Source organism: Cupressus sempervirens, chromosome 11 (genome assembly GCF_028749045.1).
Source record: "Cupressus sempervirens isolate cs-2001-9-10 chromosome 11, ASM2874904v1, whole genome shotgun sequence".
Lineage (NCBI taxonomy): Eukaryota > Viridiplantae > Streptophyta > Pinopsida > Cupressales > Cupressaceae > Cupressus > Cupressus sempervirens.
This window is the reverse complement of record NC_143128.1, coordinates 646825640-646842156: the sequence shown is the minus strand read 5'-3', so window position 1 is coordinate 646842156 and position 16517 is coordinate 646825640. Positions and strand designations below refer to the sequence as shown.

At 34.9% G+C, this 16517-nt stretch overlaps 1 protein-coding gene across 1 annotated transcript in view; it reads right to left on the bottom strand.

Annotated features, from left to right (window-relative positions):
- Positions 1 to 13753: 13753 nt before the first annotated feature.
- LOC149531424 (histone H3.2) overlaps positions 13754 to 16517 on the bottom strand; it is a 35855-nt gene continuing 33091 nt past the window's right edge. Inside the window, exon 3 of the transcript XR_016358523.1 lies at positions 13754 to 14010. The gene's annotated coding sequence lies outside the window, so the exon portion shown is untranslated. The remainder of the gene's footprint in view (positions 14011 to 16517) is intronic.

Here is a 16517-nt window from a genome sequence, read left to right as displayed (position 1 = left end):
TAGTAGTCAGTTCCAACTTGGTTAATGATCGATTGCAGTTAGTTACATCTGGATTGCAGTCTGAGCCACTGACTGAGATTGGTGCATTCTATCGGCATTACACTGTGAGGTATGCTCATCAATCTACCTTTGATGAACATGTTGATGAGATGATGATACAGAGATGTACTTTGGTTCCTAATGCTTATCATCAGTTATGGGATAGTTTGATGCCTCGAGATGAGAGTTGTGATGGGCATGACATGGTGATAGGTCCTGCAGTTGACAGGTTGATAATACATGACTTAGAGTAGGAGTTTTGGAGTGATGCTTGAGCAGGTGTTGTTATTGATTCTACTCCTTTGGCTATGACATCTCCTGACTTAGCTGGTGATCAGTCACAGTGGGTTGTATCACTTCTTCATGGTGAGCTGTTGACTAAGGTTGGTTTTTTTTATCAACATTATATTGCAGGGTATGTACATCAGTTAGCATTTGATCCTTGTGCTGAGGAGTTGATTGCAGACAAATTTGGTTTGGATTCCATTTCTTACTCTTTATCTTGTAATGTCTTTTCACCATCAGCAGTGCATGGGAGTTATGATTATGAGATAGTGGCCGGTGATTTGCAAAGTTGTGTTGACTGCAGGAGTTGTACAGTGTGTGGATTCTCCATACTTGGTACAGTTTCATTCGAGAGCGTTCACCATTGTTGCAGAGTTGGATTGTACATTCCGTATAGGCCAGTGGGATGCGTTGATGGTATTTACTGTGTTGGTAGTTTGATTTGTCCACTTTACTTGGGTTCTGATGTTCTAAGAGTTTGTGCCTCATGGGTTTTTTATTGTGGTAGTGGTGATTTCGGAGTTTGGTTGAGCTATAATTGTCAGTTTGATTATGGATTCCTCTTGGTCATATTGCAGAGGATATTGCAGGAGCCTGTGTTAATTGGTAGTAGTATAGTTCATGACTATATTTGGGATCCAGGTGGATTGATTGGTTTATTGTTCAGCCATTGCTTGAGGACAAGCAATGTTTGGGAGGGGAGGACTTGTCATGTCCCCTTTTCAAATAATTAAAAAATAATAATCTTTGCTAAGGCAGGTAGGCCCAAGAAAGTGAAGTTTCGAAAAAAGGGGGTTAATCTTTAGAAACCGTTGGACTAATAAATGAAAATTATTATTAAAATATGTTTCATTAACCTCTCTTGGACGTGAGTTATGGTTATGCCCTCTTTTAAGGGGTTTGGAGGCATTTTGGGCTGATTAGAGAACTTGATTTTGGCTCATTCTTTGTTATTCTTCAGAGGCTGCCAAACCTGTGGAGAAGGAGACCCAAGAACGGGAGTTTGCAGGTTTCCAGGGAGACCCAAGAACGGGAGTTTGTAGGTTTCCAAGAAGGCTAAGGACAGGAGTTTGAAGCCATTCCATGTGCATGCTCATACAGAGTTTTCCTTTGTGCTTAACAGTGTAGATTTGTGGGTTTTTGGGTGTGCTTTTTGCATGAGTTTGGTGTTTTCAGTTGAGCATTTCATATCAGTTTTTGTTGCTGCTGTATTTCAAACTTTAAGCTGTTAAAATAGAGCTGAATATATGTATTGGGACGTGATTAAACTTCTGAGATAGTTTATTAGTGTTTTTGTGGTGTTTTCGGGCATTTTTGTGTTAATTTCGGGAGCCCGATGAGCATAGTTTTTGTCCTACATTTGTGAGTTGTTGTGTAAAGGCTATATAGATCTGGAAATTTCATTTTTTAGGCTGTTATGCTGCTGAAATTTCTATAAAAATGTCCACTTCCAGATTTATTAATAATAGGTGAAGCTGTGAAGCTTTTGGCACAATTTTTGGCATACCCGATTTGGGGTTTCTTGAGAAATTTGGTGGATCTTTGTGATATTAGTTGTTTGATCTTGAAAATCTGATTAGAGGTTGGAAATATCATAAAAAATCAGAAAAGGGACATTTCATGAACATTTATAAACAATTATTAAAAATACTATGACAAAAGATGATTTTAAAATCCTTTAAGATATGTTTTATAAATGATTTAATTATTTTAATTAAATTATTTATTAAATAACTCAATTATTTTAATTAAACTATTTATTAAAATAACTCAATTATTTTAATTAAACTATTTATTAAAATAACTCATGCAATTCCATAGATGTATTTTGTTCCAAGTAGCTAGGTCCTCTATCTGTCTGCTCAGTGATGGTGATGCCCTGCCTAATTCTTTTCTAACAATGCTTCCACCCCTTTTGGCATGCTCCCTACAAGGAATTTCTCTGTAATTAAATTATAAATTATATAATCATAAATAATCATAATAGTTAACCTTTCATCCTAATTCCATGAATTCACGATTAACAATCAACTAACATGTCATCTGCACTTGAAATCATGACGACCAACTAACTTACCATTTCGCTAGATTATATCAAATTAAACTACCAACTGACTTCATGTAAACCTCAATGGCTATATTTCAAGCTAGGTCAAAATTTGGGATGTAACAATATGCCAAAGATTATTTAAATCCATTCTAAGCTTGATAATTGGGTTCAAAAGCTTGATTTTGAAAGTGTTCCATTTTCTTATTTTCATTGTAAGAAGGTTTGACATATTGCAAATTTGTGTCCCTCTTTCATTGATAAAGAGAAAGCTAGAAAAGCCCAGAAAAAAGAATGGAGAAAGAAGGAAAGGGGATTTAGAAATGAAGAAAGGAAAGGTAATACTCCCAATAATGGTGGTCAGGAGTCAAAGGAACCTAATGTTCACTCACAAGAGGGGAACGCTAAATATGATGCTAAAGAGGATGTTAACCTTTGCATGGACAACCACCCTCAGGAGGTTAACCAAAAGGAGGAGGAAAGAATGAGAAGCTTGGTACAAGGGGGTTCTTTTAACTCCCCTTAGGATGATCTAGGGAATATTTATGTTGACCCTGATTTTGTTGGGGTGCAATCTCTCGAAGAAGGGGAGATTTAGGAAAAAATGAGACTCTATGGAAAGCTCTATGCATAAGAATGCTTATGAGGAGGCTCAACCATGTAATGTGTTGGGAGATTATGAGTGGCAATCCTCAAATATTGGATATAAGAACCCCTTGATAAAGAATATGGAACCACTATTTTCTCAATGTGAAGGGGGAGATACGTCTAATAAGGAGGAATGAGAAATGATTTTGAAAAGAAAATTGAAAGGAAGAAAAGCAATAGGGATCCATCTCCAGCCTCACTGACAACGAATAGAAGTAAAAACAAGCTAGATGTTGGAGCCAAGCCTCTAGGAAGAAAAATGGCAAGTATGGTTAGAGAGGAAGAAGCATGTAAGAACATAGTGAATGGATTTCAAATTACCATCTAGGAGCCCTACTCTTAGAAGATGAAATGAAACTCATCTTGTGGAACATTCATGGTCTAAATGGACCACACAAACATGACATTTTAAGAAATATTATTAGAGACCATAAACCTGATATTGTTCAGATTAAAGAGATGAAGATGGTCAAGGAAAGAGTGGATTCCTTGAAATTTTGTAAGAATTTTGTTGTGGCTGGCTCTAGTTCTGAAGGTGCTTCGAGTAGACTTGTTGTTCTCTGGAATTCTTATAAATTGAATAGTGAGGCTATTTTGAAAGGAGATAAAATCTTGTTAGTTAATTTTACTAATTCTAGAGATGGCAATAATTGGAATATTTTGAATATATATATGCTCCTAATTTGAAAGGGGGTCGGTCTAGATACTCAGATAGAATACAAAATATTATTGGTAGGATTTTGAGTGGTAGATGGATCATTATGGGAGACTTCAATACCTTTGAAGAGTCATGCAAATAGGGTATCATATATTTATTTGGATAGTAGGATGGATCATATGAACCTTATCAATGATCTAGCTCTTATTGATGTAGACCTCCAAGGAGATGCTTTCACCTAGACTAATAAAAGACTTGGGGAGGAATGTATTCAAGTTAGATTGGATAGGGCCTTAATAATTATGGACTAGATTTCATCCTTCTCCTACTCTCTTTCGGATTTAGCTAGAATTGGGTTAGATCACTCTCAAATTTCTTTGATGTTGGATTCCCTAGACACTAAAAGAAGATTTCCTTTAAGGTTTGAGAAAATGTGGCTTGGTCATCCAGGTATTTGGGATAAAATTTAGGAGCAATGGTCAAATATAATTGATGGTACTACCATGTTTGAGGTTTCCAAAAAGATGAGGGATGTTAAAGAAAAAATCAAGATTTGGAACAAAGCTAGGTTTGGTAATATTTTTTGAGTCCAAAGCTGAGATTCTCTTGGAAATAAGCTAGTTACAAGAATCTATTCAAAATTGGGGATACGACCAAGATAGAACAACTAAAGAAAAAACCCTTCTCTCTTTGTATCATGATATCATAGTTAAAGAGGAGGTCTATTGGAGATAGGGATCCAGGTCAATATGGTTACATGAGGGTGAAAAAAATACCAAATTTTCACCTCACTACCCTTAAGCATCAGGCGGCCAACATAATCTCCAAACTTGTTAAAAATGATAGGATTATCCAGGAGGAAGAAAGTGTGATTTTGGAAGCTGAGAATTTTTTTCTGGACTTATTACTAGTGGATCCTAGCCTATCCAGTGACAAACAAGATACTCTCCTAAATCATATTTCTTCAATCATTGAACCTAATAAGAATAACAAGCTTAGTGTCATTCCTTCTAGGGATGAGATGGAGAGGGATCTCTTTTCCTTTGAAGGTGACAGGGCTCTAGGACTGGATGGGTTTCCCATGTTTTTCTTTCAGCACTTCTGGAGGATTATCAAGAATGATGTTGTAAATTTTTTCCAAGAATTATTTGGCTCTAAGAATCTTCTGAAGGAATTCAATGCTACTTTCTTGGTTCTAATCCCAAAGGTGGTTGGTGTCGACTCTATGGATAAGTTCTACCCCATTAGTCTCTATAACTCATTTTATAAAATCATTTCCAAAGTCCTCACTTTGAGGTTGTTGGAAACTCTTCCAATGATTATCTCCCCTCAACAATCAAGGTCCACTCTAGGCAGCTAGATCCTTGATTCAATTATCCTAGTACATAAATTTATTCATTCACTTGATATTGCTAGGAAGCAAGGGTTCCTTCTCAAGCTAGACCTTTCTGAGGCCTATGATAGGGTGGACTATGACCTTTTCTTGAAGATTTTTTCTACTTTTGGATTTGATAGGAAGGTCTACAAGAAGATATCTCAATTAGTCTCCACTATTTCTATGGTTGTTATGGTTAATGGTGCACCTTCTACTTTTTTAAAACCTTCTAGAGGATTAAGACATGGAAATCCTCTCTCTCCTATCCAGTTTGTTATTCTTGTGAAATGTTTGGGCATAATGTTTTTGACTGGCATTACCTCAAAAAGCATGCAGTGTATTAGGTCATTTTTGGATGACGAGATTGTTTTGAATTAGCAATTTGTAGATGATACCATGCTTAGGGGAGCTGCTACAATCAAGAAGGTGAGAAAAATGAAGGAGTATCTAAATTGTTACAGTCAGACGACAATGCAACTTATTAATTAGAGTAAAGTTCCCTATTTTTTTGTTAATACTCCTATGGAGATACATAGAAGGACTTTTGGCATATTGGGTTGTGATATTGTCGAGTTTCCTTCTATTTATTTGGGTCTTCCTCTTGGGCTTAAATCTCCTGACTCCTTTTGGGATAGTCTTGTGGACAAATTTAATAGGAAGTTGGCTGGTTGAAAATTATTCATTCTCAGTCAAGCAGGTGTTGTCCAGTTGCTCAAATCTACTCTTCAAAATCTTCTTATTTATGCTCTCAACATTTTTCAAATTCCTTCCAAATTCGCTAAAGCCATAGAGAGGATTCAAAAGAGATTCTTATGGCCAGAAGCTAAAGATCACAAAATATTGCCCCTTATTTCTTGGGATAAAGTTTGCCTCCCTAAAAGGATGGGAGGTCTGGAGCTGAAAAAGATCAGGTTGTTTAACCAGGATTTGTTGGCCAAATAGGTTTGGAGAATTTTCCAAAGTCATGGGGCTTGGACAAAACTCTTAAATTCTAAAAATATTTTCAACAACCTTGCCTTCTAGAAGTTTTTGTTGGTTGAAGACATTCTTAAGGGCTCTTTTTATTTGGAATGGTTTCCTTAAGGGTAGACACTTAGCCTCTCTGAAAGTTAAATGGAAGCCAGACAATGGAGACTCAAATATTTTTTGGAAAGACAATTGGCTACCATCTTGAGTCCTAGAGAACAATGAGTCATTCAAAGTTTGGAAGGATCAGTGTGTGACTAGATATGGGAATACAATGGGAAATTATTGGGTGGAGGGTGGATGGGTTAATCTAGGATGAATCTCTCCTAATCTTTCACCTCTTATGACTCTAATATGTTCTCTTGTCCTTAACAATAAACATGACTCTTTGGTTTAGGAAGCTACAAATTTTGGTAATTTTTCTATGGCTTTAGCTTATCAAGTGATTTCAAGTGGCCAGGATGATCCTCCTTTTTGAGCGAAGGTTTGGAATTCAACCCTTATACCCAAAGGGAACATTTTTTTATGGATTCTTCTTTAAAATAGAATTCTTACTATTGACAATTTGTGTAAACGTGGTTTTTTCTTACCCAATTTGTGTATCCTCTATTGTTTGGAGGTGAAATTTGTGGATCGCCTCTTTATTCATTATTCTTTTTCTAGAGAAATTCAGTCTCTTTTTTAGGCAAGATCAATCTTTCTTGGATTTTTCTAACCAATATCACAAATTATTTTCTCAATGGTCTTCCCCTCCTAATTGTTCCAAGGAGTTTAAAATTTTATGGCCTTTTTCTCTCCCTCATATGCTCTAGGGTATTTGGAAAGAGAGGAACAATATAATTTTTAGGGATAAAGCTTCCCCTCCTAAGGTGGTGTACTCCAAAATTAAAAATGCCATTGTGGAAAATCTTAATACCAAAGGTGTTGGTGGCATCAACTTGAAATCAATTATTGAGAATATGCATTTTGTGAATCTTTATGAGAAGAGGAGAATGGAGAGAAGATGGTCCTTTCCTCCATAAGATTGGTGTAAGGATAATTTTGATGGGGCAACCAAGGGTAACCTTGGGCGGACTGGGTGTGGGAGAGTGATAAGGAATCATTTTGATCATTATATGGCTACGATAGCACTTCCCTTGGGAACTTAGTCTAAACACTTAGTTGGAGCAATGAATGCCCTTCATATTACCAAATTGGATAAGGATAATGGTGTCTCTAAGCTTTGGTTGGACGGTGCTTCAATGAATATAGTTAAGTTCAGAAATGGCTCCTCTAGTCCTTCATGGACAACTAATAATATCATTAGGGAAAGTATTGATATTCTTAATACTATGGATAAATACTATATAACTCATGTTTACTAGGAGCTTAATATGGTTGTTGATGTGATTGCCAATGTGGCAATGAGGTGTGACCAAAAGATGATATGGCATGGAAATGCAAATTTTCCTTTGATTGTCATGTCAAGCATTGATTTTGACATTATTAACAGGAAGGAAGGGACAATTATTAATGGGAATGAAAGTACTTAGAAGTAATGAAATTTTGATTATTAGACACCGGAAAAGGAGAAAGGATTTCATTTGTAATTACTTCTCCATTATCATGTATGCTTTCTAGGTGTTTTTGAGAGCCTTTAGGTTTTATTGCCTTCATAATTTATTGTGTGAATACTCTTTACAACTACCCTTTGGTGAGAAAGAATCAAAGTGAGAAATGGGTGGTGAACGCAAGAGATAGGAACCACCTAGCTGTGAGAAGTGGAGACAACATACCAAAGTTTGGGAGATTCTTGAGAGAAGAGGTCTAACCACCTTCATGGAAAGACTATGTGATGGGAATCCTCAAGTCACCTAGTTTCTCTTGAGAAAGTGGAATGAGGGTAGACTCAATGTGGGTGGCCAAAATATTACCATTATGGAGGAGCTTATATCAAAAGTGACAGGCATCTCAATTGTGGGCAGAAATTTCTATAGCGATCGTAAGTTCTCAAATATTGTTATTGAAGAGTTTCCCAAGGAGCTGGATGAGAGCAAGGCTCTGGTCCAACAAGAAAGTGAAACCTCTTTCCAACCCAAGTGTATCAAGAAGCTTTGGTGATTTGTTTTGCAAGCTATTGTATACTACATTACTTTGAGTGGTAGATTTTCTAGGGTTTGTGATGTAGGAGCATCTTGCATCATGAAATAAAAGTGGGTATGATAATTTAAAATAAAATAAAAATAAAAATATTTTTTACAAAAATAATTTAAAAAACTAGCAGAGAGAGAAAGTGACAAAAAATAGAGGAAAAATAATTTTAAAAATACATAGAAAATGGAGAGAAAAAATCTCTTTTTACTGAGGTGCATGGGTGGCATAAAAAGAAAAATGGTTGTCATTTCATTTATCAAGGTGTGTAGGTGACATCTTAGAGTTTTGTGGAGATTTCATTAAATCAAGCATTTAATATTTGTTGTGATCCACAAAGGCAATGTAATTTTCTAATTGACCACATGGTGGTGCCTAGTTGTATTTGGGTGGGAATTAAATATTTTTTGTAAGATAGTTGCATTTACCTTTTATCCCACATTGGGTGTGTTTGTAACATCTTGGGTGGCAAGTTCCTATTTAAGCAAGGCATATAAACATTTGTAATCAAGCTCTCAAGGTGTGATATCTTCTTGTATAGAAGCTTGGAAATAAGGATGAAATAGAGGAGCAAAGTTTGAGAAGAGCAAGTAGTTGCAGCTTGGGAAACAAGGAGATTGCTTGGTGGCTTGCGACACAAGTTTAGATTTTATTTGGAGGTTTCTACCAAAGTGTGGATCTAGGCTAGCTAGGGTTTGAGTTCGATCTTGCTGAACTATTGCTTTGTATTTGGTTATAACCAAGAAGGCCTTACAACCTGACACATTGCATGTAATTAGTTATTTTATGAATAAAGAGTTATGTTTGATATCAGATCTTATATCTTGTGTTGTGTTTCCACTATGTGGTTATTTGTTAGGGGCTAGGACATCTCCTTAGGGGATTCTCCTACCTTGCACTGCATCAATTTGTTTGCACCATTTTAGGCATGACACTAAGATATCCATTTGTTTTATCTTTTTTCCTCAATGAATGCCAACATTAATGGTTTGAGAGAGAAAATTATCACCAATCTTCCCCTTCATGATGGTTTAATGTTGCTATCTATGAGCACATCAAAACTCATTCCTTTAAGAAATTTATTGAGGTAAAGGGCATGGTGGAGGATGAAGAGGAGTCATAGGATTCTTAGGATTTCTCTAATACTAAAGACAATGACAGTCTGCATTTAGAGGATGATGATGTGGCTCCAAAAGGTAAGGTCAAGGGCAAGGGGTCTATTTCTAAAGCCCTTATAAAGTCGCCTAAGAAAAAAATGAATGTATCTTTGGGTAAGAAGCAAGGCAAGAAGGTTGTGTAATTTGATGATGATTACCTTGAAGAGGATGAAGACATGGAGACTAATGTTGAGGAGGTGGTTTATAGCAAAAAGAAATAAGGGAAGGGGCCATAAAATATGAAGAAGAAGGATAGCCTAACCATGAATAGTTTAAAAAACCTATGACCAAGAAACAAGCCAAAGTTGTTGTATCATCTTACAAGTATGATGAAGAGGGTGATGAGATGGAAACATACATTGAAGAGGAGGGAACACACAAAAGTGTGAAGCCCTAAAGAATAAAGAAAAAGTTGGGAAAGGTAATGATAGTGTTTGCAAGGGCACAGATTCCCCTCTGAATCTTATCAAAGACCTATATAGGGAGGACTCTCCTATGTAGGAGGCAAAATAGGGAATTCAAGCCACCTAATCTACCTAGGTCAAGATCCCTATTGAAGTCTCCTCTTCTCCTTCTGAGGATAGGAGAATCGTCTGGAAGAATATGAGCATGAATTGTATAAGGCTTGACATTTCTAGAGAGAAAAATGATCTCTTGGTTGGTGAAGTGGAGCTAGACAAAGTTGAACTTTAGGAGATTATTGACCCTTCAACGATTATCCTTAGTGACTACAGTAAGGAGGAGAACATGGATGTGTTGAACAATGCCAGAAACAACCTGTTGGATAATTTCGTATCCATCAAGTGGTTGTTCCATCAAGTTATGGATTTAAAGGACAAGATGGGTCTCCTAGAGGTAATGATGGACAACCATAGGATTCTAGACATTGCTAACAATGAGAGCCTTGTGAAAGTATCTTTGACTGATATAAAAACCTTTTACATACTTCAGACCAAGGTGTTAGAGTTGGATAACAAGGTTAATGGTATTGAAAGTACTCTAAGAAGTATTACTAATCAGAGTTATAAAATTCTCAAAGACTCCAAAGAGCATATCAAGATTCTCGTCAACAAGTTAGAGAATTTTGCAGGGGAGAAAGTCATTGTTGTTATTCTTGAGGCTTAAAGTGAACCTACTGATAGCAAAGATAGACTAGGTAAGAGGACCAAAGCTAGTACTAGGAAGATGGTTATTGTTGTCTCTACTAATGTAAGTCAAATTAAGGAAGCAACTGAGACGATGGACCAACTCGAGATGTAGGTTGTCGAGCTTTTAAAAAATATGAATTGAGTTCCTTTGTATCCTAGTTTTTCCTATGTCTTTTATGTTTTTTGTTAGTTGGTTGGTTTGTTGTCCTCTCATTGTTGTCTTTTATTTGTTTTTCGGCATTGTCCTTTTTGTTATGTTTTACCGGATGGGCTCAATGTTTAATCTTTAAGGTTTTCATGTACAAGGTTTTAGGGGCCCTTCAAAACCCATTTTCTAAATAAAAAATATCTTCCCTTAAATGTTTTCCTTTGTTCCTTAAGTTTCTCAATCTGATATGTTGTCTGATTAGGATCTTGTGTAAGATCTCACTCAATTATGCTTAAGTGCTTGATTTTCCTTTTTGAGTTTTATAACTATGTCTGGTTCCTTAATCTGCTCAACTAGCTCTTTTCTTTTTGTTCTTGAAATATCAATATGATCCTTGAGCTTCTTAATGTTATATTGTGCATCTTTGAGTTTTATCTTTAGCTTTTCTTTTCTTTTTTGCCTGATCAAGATCTTCAAGTGTTGTCTCAAATTTCCTTTGCAAAACATTTGTATCCATTGAAATGTTCTTCAAGTTGTTTTTTTTTTCTGAGTAACAAGCCTCTAATACCAATTGTTAGAAATAGAGAATATTATGGGGTGGGGTTGAATCAATATTCCACCACTTTTTGCCCAACTATATATTTCAACATATAACCATGTGAATGTATAAATGAATAGATAAAAAATTAAAGTACTCAATAATAAGAAACTCATAACACCATGATCTACTTTCAAGGAAACATTGGCCAAGGGAAAACCCTAGTGGGGATGTTATCCAAAACAATGCACTAATTTAAAAGTTCTCTATTGGGAGATTTGACCTTGTTAGAAGTCATTGCATACATTTAGTACATAAGTCCTTCTTAGAGGACTAAATCTTATTAGAGGTCTCAACCTTGTTAAGATAAGATAAGATAATATTAATTTCCAACAAGAGACCACAACATGAGTTTATGGGACTAGGAGCTTACAAGCAAGAAGATAGCACCAAGTGGAACACCAAATGGTGTCGATAAAACAACAAGCACAAAACCTAAAAATGAGGATGAAGAAGAGAGCAAGAGTCACCCCAAACAAGAATAGGGTTTAGGGATCCTTCCTCAGAGGAAAGAAAGACAACAATGAATGAGAAGGACAGGGGCGACCAGGGACTATGTTCTGTCGTTGAGTACTATAGGAGGAGTGTCTTTGGCAGAGAGGAGCACTATGAGGTTTCACTAATCTGGAGTGGTCGGTATCTGGGAAACTATACGGTCACTTCGTACCCTGGGCAAGAGATGAGGGTGAGAAGAAGGATGTGATAAGTTGTACATTGGTCTGACTCGTGGGAAAAGATAGCTACAAAGTGTGGTTGTGAAGCTGTATGGCTTCACAAAGATAGAGTGCAAGGCAACACTGATCTATGTACCTAAAGAAGTCTAAGAGAGATCTGCACTCTTTAAAGAAACAAAAGAATCTCCTTCTGATCTCGTAGTATATGGGGCATCTAAAAAGGAAATGGGTATCAAATTCTGCCTCTGCCATGGTACAAAGTCTACAAACCCGATCCTCTCTATCAATATGGTGGTCGATTTGAATCCAAAGGCAGTGAGAGCCCCCCTTGAAGGAGCCAAGAGGGATACGTAAGGCATGGGTCCACTGTCTATGTAAGTAGCCAAGAGGGATACGTAAGGCATGGCGCCAAATGATCCTGTCTCAAATATCTAAGAAGTGTTCGGCATAGAATGTCATCCTTGGGGATAAACCCCCTATAGGATTGACTTAGGTTTGGATAATATATTGTTAGGAGTTGTAATATAATAGAGCTCACTTCTCATCGAAATATACAAATCTATACAACATATAATAGATACAACACCAAAATGAGTGTACTAATATCTATTATATCTTATTAGTCCTTCATATATCTTGCACCTGATTCTACCCATCCAACAACTAACCACATCTAACCATAAAAAACCATCATGATAGTACCATAGATAAAGATTGCAATATATGTGCATATAATTACTATACTTAGTATTATCAAAATGTCCTTATTATATACCCTTTTGATTATGCTTATCCAGTCAACCTTATGATGAAATGTGTAAACACTTATCCAAAACTTGCTACCCAAGGGTTAATATCTAGGATGTGATCCCTACATTGCCAACTAATTGAATTGACAAGACAATTCAATTTGTTAGGCCAAAAAACCCAACCCCTACCTCATATCTTGTACTTTACGATATATAAATGTGTCTTTGTATCATAGAATATTTAATTACTTAGTAGGAAGACAAAAGAAAGGCTTATAATCATGGTATGATGCAAATACCATAACAATAGTATAATGCATCAAGGTTAATTGAATTATAATTAATAAAAAATACAAAACCCAATTAAATTATTAAAATTAATTTTTCCAAATACACTCACATTATTAGTAGTTTCCAAAATAATCTAAAAAACATTTCATGCCAAAGCAATCACAAAATAAGCCTTTAGAAAAAATCTAATATTGTATCAAAAGTAAAAACCCTATATCTAAAAATAAATTCTTTCAAGGCATAAATCTATAAAACAATTAGGAGGTTTTTTCAAATATGATTCACCTTACACCGTATTGTGTGGTTGACCACCATCTAGTTTGTGTCACACTGTCAATTAATCACCTCAAGATTATCCTTATCTAGTGTTTGTTATGCTGAAAAGATTTTGTAAATGATTTTTGTACTTAAATTTATACTATATGAAGGGAACAATAATAAAGAGGGTGATTTTGAATAGGTTTTTTAAGCTCTTATATTAATTCAAAAGAAATAGCATGAGTTTGATGATGAAGGGTCTGTTTAAAAATTCAAGACGTAAAAGAATTGGAACTGATAAAAAAATTACCATCATCAATAATATAATATGAATGTATTAGTATAAACCTTATAGAGAAGGTAGAGTCCAATTAAAACACCTCAATATAAAATATCTTAACTAATATTATTGATTGTTTTAAGTTTGTAATGGATATAAGAATCCCTAAAATCCTTTAATTATTAAAGGTTGAAGTACTAAGAATACAATGCCAAACGTGTCTTTTGGGACCTCTAGCATGATGATCATTTAACTTCAATTCAAGATTTCTTAAAAATAAATGAGCAAAACACAACTAAGCCTTCTTGTAGTAAAAAGAGCAGACATGGTTGTTGAATGCTTCAATTTGAAATTCTCAGAATAGTTCAATGTCTTTTTCTTATATTTATGAGTAACATTACGAAGAATGCATTTCTTTATGGAGGCATGAGAAAACAAATACTCTATTAGAATTATTTAATCTTAGAACTATATTTGAGAGAAACATTTAAAAAGGATACCTTTGTTCACACGATCTAAATAAATAACAGGTTGTGGCGCAAGTATCTACCACCTGTCCCTACATGTAAGAAAAATGTGGAAGCATAAACAATATGTGCGAACCATTTTATGAATGCCAACTATATACTACATGCAATTTTATAATTTTTAAAAATTTATTAGAAAAAGACTACTAGCATAATAGTTTCAGCCAATCGAAAAAGAGAGAACAAGATAGCCAAAAAATGGCACATAATAGAATGAGTAAAATAATAGATTAAAGAATTCAAACACAATTTTGAACGAAAAACTAATTGAAAAAAAACATATGAAAACTTTAGTCTCCTGCCTTTATGATAGGGACTAACAATATTGAAAATCACAAACAAAAATGTAAGCTACAATAGTCATGTAAAGTTTGATTGATATTTCTTTCAGATAATAGAAAAGTGTCCTAATTAATATTTTAATTAAGATTAAATAAATCTTAAATATCTTAATTACAATAACCTTCAACATGTTATTGTGAATTCATTTTTCCCTTCGACTAATCAAATTTAAATATTTTTGCAAGTGATTTCTCTTAACTATAGTCTCTTAATTTTAATACTAAAAATTTTAAGAAACTATCATTTATTGGTCCTCTCATTGGCTCCTCCTTCTTTTGGTAGGGAGGAAAATTATTTTTTGAATAAAAATTTATTAGAAAATCATGAAAAGTAAGTCACTATGTAATCATTTTTTTCCACCAAAATGTATAGAGTAATTAATTATTAGCATAAGATGACAGCTATATTCTTGTATATTTATTATTACTTCAACTCATAAAGGTTGTGGTAGTGGCTTAAAGTATTATGTGGTCAAGAAACAAAAATTCCACGCCAAGAGCTTTCTAAGATTTTGGCTTCTAAGAAGTGTTGCTCTCTATTGGGGCCAGATGTTTTGGCTTAGGTGGTACCCTATCTAACAAATATTATCCAAGAGATTACTATACAACTGTTAGGGGATGTTGAGGTCCCTTGGTGGAAACAAGTTTGGAATAAGTTTTCTTGGTTCAAATGTAATTTCTTCATGTGGCTAGTAGCTCACAATCAATGTCTTACGTGGGATAATCTTGGTAAATGTGGATTCCAAGGCCCATCTTTTTATGTGCTATGTGGTAATGGAGAGGAGTCTATCTCTCATCTCTTCTTCTATTGCTCTTTTTCTACCCAATTATGACATCTTTGGTGGAGTGCTTGGGGTTGCTCTTATTGGCATACTTCCTCCTTGCCCGAGTTTTGGGATCGCTTGGGGAGCGCCCCCTCCAAGGCTTCACCTCTTCAGGCTGCATGGATTATTGGCCCCTCTTTTATTCTTTGGTATATTTGGTTGAAGAGAAAATCAATGAATCTTTCAGGATGTCCGGATTGGAGTAATGCATCTTTGGTGGAAGATTTCCCACTCTCTTCAGGAAACTATTCAGGCTAAGTGTAAGTTAGATGGAGTTATGTGTCCTGGTGATCTTGTTATTTGCAGTCACCTTAACTTTCATTTTTAGGATGAGATCTCAGGGGCTGCAGGTCGATGGTATCATAATGATCCAGACCATCATAGACATCGGGTGAAGTGATAGGTGAACCGTGTGGGTCACTGGTTGCCTCCTCCATCTGTAGCTCTTAAAATCAACATTGATGGTTCTTCTCAAGGGAATCTAGGTCTTGCTGGCATTGGGGGTGTGGCTCAATGTAGTTTTGGAGTTCAATTTATTTTCTCAGTGCATAAGGGTTGGCATACTAACAATCTCATGGAGGTGTTGGCCATTTTAAATGTTGTCGAGCAATGTTGTTCGAGGGGATGACATCAACTTGTCTGTGAATCTGGGTCTCAAGTGGTTGTGAATTTGCTTACTTTATAATTGCTTGGGGATGTTAGTTGGGAATTGGCTTTAGTTGTTAATCAAATTCTTCTATTTTGTACTTCTTTAGAGTTTGTTAGTTTTAATTACATTCCTCGAGAATGGAACAAAGTTGTTGATTGTTTAGCCAAATGGGCTTTTGATCATATCAAGATTGGAATATTGTGAATAAGGGGCAACTACCCTTGAATTTGTCTTGTGAGTTGGATGACCTTGTTGCTCTGGATAGAGCTCCTTGTTGAGCTCTCTTTTTTGTCTTAATAAAATTTTACCCCTCTTTTAGTGAAAAAAAGAGTAACATGTCGTGAGAAAGAATAATATATAAAATATTATATTTAAAATTATTTTTTATTTTTTACAAAAATTTATTTATTATTCTTTATATATTTTAATAGTTATATTAATAAAATAATAAATATATTAATAGATAATTATATATTATTTTTCAACTAAATTTTATACAAGTAAATATTTATATTTATTTTAATCATTATATTACACTATATAACTTATTATTTGTAATTTCAAAGTATAAATTATGTTAAATTTAAATAATATTGTTATTTAATTTTAAAAAACATATAGCAATCTTTTAGTAAATATAATTATTATTGAAATTGTATGTTTATTATTTTTGACAATATTAAATTAATAATTTGAAGACTTTAAAGACATATATACAAGCTACA